At 33.7% G+C, this 4,062-nt stretch overlaps 1 pseudogene across 1 annotated transcript; it reads right to left on the reverse strand.

The window, feature by feature from the left end:
• Window positions 1-599: 599 nt before the first annotated feature.
• LOC112617064 lies at window positions 600-1,749 on the reverse strand (annotated as a pseudogene). The gene has a single exon (XR_003117839.1). The product of XR_003117839.1 is annotated as a cyclin-dependent kinase 7 pseudogene (transcript).
• Between the last annotated feature and the right edge of the window lie 2,313 nt (window positions 1,750-4,062).

Genomic DNA, 4,062 nt, shown 5'->3' on the forward strand with positions numbered 1-4,062 from the left:
AAAATAGTCTATGGAAAATATTCTAATATTTTACCAATGAAGTAAATGAAGTAAAAATGGTTGACAGTACATTCTAAGTCTTCTAACTGATTTTTTGTCTGCATGTATTGTTTATAAAAACAGGAATTTTGAGTTTTCCAACTATAATTGTGGATTTGTCCCTTTATCTTGTCAGTTCTATCAGTTATTTATATATTTTGGAACTCTAACATTAGAAGAATATACATATAGAATTGCTATTTTTCCTAGATTAAATTATCCCTTTATTACTATGTAATATCCCTTTATGTCTCTTGTAATCTTTCCTGTTCTCAACTCTACTTTATGTAATGCTAATATACCTACTTCAGCTTCTTTTAACAAGTGTTTACATGGTATACCTTTCTCCATCCTTTAATTTTGAATGTATCTATAGCCATATATTTAAAGTGAGATTCTTGTAGATAGAATATACTTGTCTTGCTCTTGTTAATTCAATTTGGCAATACCTAGCTCTTAACTGACAAATTTACACAATTTACATTTAATATAGTTACCAACATGATTGGCTTTAAATTTACCAATTTGTTTTTATAAATGTGTGCTATATATTCTTCTTATTTTAAAATACATTTAATAAAAATAACCCATAGTTTTATATATTTTACATGTGTAGAATATTTACAAATCCACTTCTACAGCATTTACTCAATGTTTACTATTTTTCCATTATTTGCCTTTTTGACTATTTCCTTCAGTAGTAAAATGTCCTGTGTTCTCTTTAAAAAATTAGTTTCTTGGGCAATCCTGCCTGTTCCAAGGCCTCTGTTCTTTTCCTTTTTGATGCCAAAGCCGGATTTGATTGCTCCTTTAAGGTTTCCACTGGACAGTTGGGTCTTGGCAGCTGACATCCAGGTATTGGCCCTGGCCGATTACTGAAATACTTCATTTTCAGTGCCTGCGTGGCCGTAATTCGAGCACATGGATCAAATAAGAATAAGCCTTGTATGAGATCTAGTAAGTCGTCTCCTGCTGCACTGAAGATGTGATGCAATGGGATTCCAGGGAAACTCTTAAATGTCACATAATCTGGAAGACTACACATGTCCGGCCACTGTTCCTCAGTTGGTGTACCCAAATATTCTTGTTAGCTGATCAAGTTCTGAATCTCCTGACAAAAAAAAGGAACCCTTAGAAGTAACTCTGCTAATATACAGCCAACAGCCCACATGTCCACACTCACACCATACATCCTAGCTCCAAATAGTAACTCAGGGGCCCGATACCACATGGTTACAACCTGATGTGTATAAGCTCTACTGGGGCTCCCATATGATTTGGCCAGGCCAAAATGTGCCAGTTTTAGAACTCCATTTTCATCTAGCAACAAGTTGTTTGGTTTTAGATCCCTATGTAGGATCCAATGTTGATGTAAATATTCTAATCCTTGAAGAGTCATCAACATACAGGCTTTGATGTGTGATGGTGTCAGCACAAGACGATTATCCTTTATTATAACCTGTAGATCAGTTTCCATAAAACCAAAGACAAGGCTAACATTAGATTTATGTCCAAAAGCATCAAGGAGACCAATTATATTTGGATGACTTAGCTCCTGTAATAATTGTATGTCTCTTAAGGCTGTTCTGCTTATATCATCTTTAGCTTCTGATCTATGTCCAAGTCTGATTTTATTAATGGCGACAATTTGGTTGGTATTCTTATCTCTGGCCTTGTAAACTGTGGCAAACTTAAAGCCTCCAACAGCCACTTCCGTCCACCAGGCTCCATCGCATTAGTATCTATATATTCTTTTTCTCTTCCTTTTTCTACTGTCCTTTTGTGTTAAGTGAGCATTTTAATTATTCAATTCTATCATCACTATTGGCCTATAAGACAGAGCTTTCTGAATTGTTTTTACTATTTTTTCTAGGATTTACCATATACATGTTTAAGTTCTTACAGTCTAAATTTTAGGAATATATCATTTCAATATGTTTTAACAGCCACACATCACTTCCTTCCACTAATTCTTTGTGCTATTATTTTGTTATGTTTTACTCCTAATTATGTTACAGTCTCCCCACTGTACTGTTACTATTTTTCTTCACTCAATTATCTTTCAGAAGTATTTTTAAATGAATTTTTATATTCTCACATCTTTACTATTTAGAACATTTTATCAATATTTTGTATAGATCCAGATATTTATCAAGTATCACAATCCTTCTACCTGTAAAACTTTATCATTTCTTATAGTACAAAACTTCACTGCCAATGAATTTTCTCATCTTTTGTTTACTTAAAAAGTATTCTATTTTATTTTCATTGTTAAAAGATAGTTTTGTAGGGTATAAAATTTCGAGCGAGTTAACAGTTTTTTTTCTTGTACTTTAAAGATATTGATTTATTGCTTTCTGCCTTATTTAGTCTCTTACAAGAAGATTGCTGACATTCTTATCTTTGGTTTTCTATATGTAATCGTGTTTCATTTTTTCCTTTGGATGCTTTTAAGATTTTATCTTCATATTTGGTTTTCAGAAGTTTAGCTTTGATGTGCCCAAGTATTTTTTTTATTATTTCTTCTGCTTTAAACCCTGGCTTTTTAAATCTGCTGTTTGCTCTCTTTCATTCATTTTGGAATATTATTTGTTATTATCTTTTTGAATATATTCTGTGCCATAGTATCTTTCTTCTCCTCATAAAACTTCAATTATATATATGTTAGATTATTTGATATTATTCTATGGCTACTGAATATTCTATTCTCTTGCTATTATTGTTTCTTCATTTTTTTTTTTCTTTTTTAGTATGGATAATTTGCATTGGTCTAACTTAAAGTTCAACAATCCTTTCACTGCTATATCCAGACTGTTGATAAGTCATTCAGCAGAAAATTTATCAAATAAATTCTTCTTCTCTGTTTAGCATGTTTTTAAAAAATTTCTAGCATTCTCACTTGATTTCTTTTTGAATTTCTATATACCTCCTGAAATTTCTCATTTGTTCATACATGTGTTAACCTTTTTAACATATTAACACTCTTTAACATATTTAACATAGTTGTTTTGAAATACTTCATCTAAAGTACCATGATCTCATCATATCTTGGTTTGATTCTGTTGACTCCTTTATCTCTTGATAATGGGTAATTTGTCATAGTCATTGTTATTGTTTGTGTGTATCGTATAATAACACATTGAATGTAGACATCGTGGCTAAAGAAAAATTGAGAATGAGGTAAATTTACAACAGGAAATGGGCACACTTCTTATAGCAGTTCGTTAATATGGAGGTTAGATCAGTCTAAATAGTAGCTGAACTCAGTTGATTGTGGTTGTTGTTCTAATTTACCTTTGATTAACCATAGACTTCAAATTCCTCCAGTCATAGACTACTACTAGCTTGTGCTTAGGCTGAGGCACCTAGGGTGCTGGAGGGTTTTAACAGTATTTTGCTCCATCCTCACCTTTTAGCAGACCTTGCATCCCCATGCCACAGAGTGGGTCCCCGTTCAGTATCTTTCCCCTTTCCCAGATAAAATACTGCCTGCATTAGCTTGTTTCTATGTACAAGGCTTTTGCAGGTGCCAGGGGATTTCTAGTTTCTTATTTTAGCCTTCTCATCCTTCCTTCCTCTCTCATCATGATAGCCATGATCTACCTTGCTTTTTCATCAGTGCAAGATCATGTACTTAACTTTTCTATTCTATTCTTAGTGAAATACAGCATTTCTCATCTCCTGCTACTCCAATGGCAGCCAAACTGGTATCAGGGGTGTATGGATGTTACCTGCTTCTCTCTTAGTGGCAACACCTTTATTTTCATATGAGGAAAGGATTCAGAACAGGGCTAGACATTACACCTTTCCCTCAACAGCAACATCGTATCTACATTCCTGCATCACCAAAGAATTTGTCATGCTTCCAGTCCTACTCAAGAGTACCTGGTTAGGGCCCATGAATGAGCATTGGTGAGTGCTTGCAGATTCTCCTTTGTATGGGGTTTCCATGGGTTCTCAACTATCATGCTGGCCTATTGGGCCTTTAAGTATTTTTTAAATGTTCAATTTGCATTAGTCAGG

The sequence above is a fragment of the Theropithecus gelada genome, unplaced genomic scaffold, assembly GCF_003255815.1.
Source record: "Theropithecus gelada isolate Dixy unplaced genomic scaffold, Tgel_1.0 HiC_scaffold_15875, whole genome shotgun sequence".
Taxonomy (NCBI): Eukaryota; Metazoa; Chordata; class Mammalia; order Primates; family Cercopithecidae; genus Theropithecus; species Theropithecus gelada.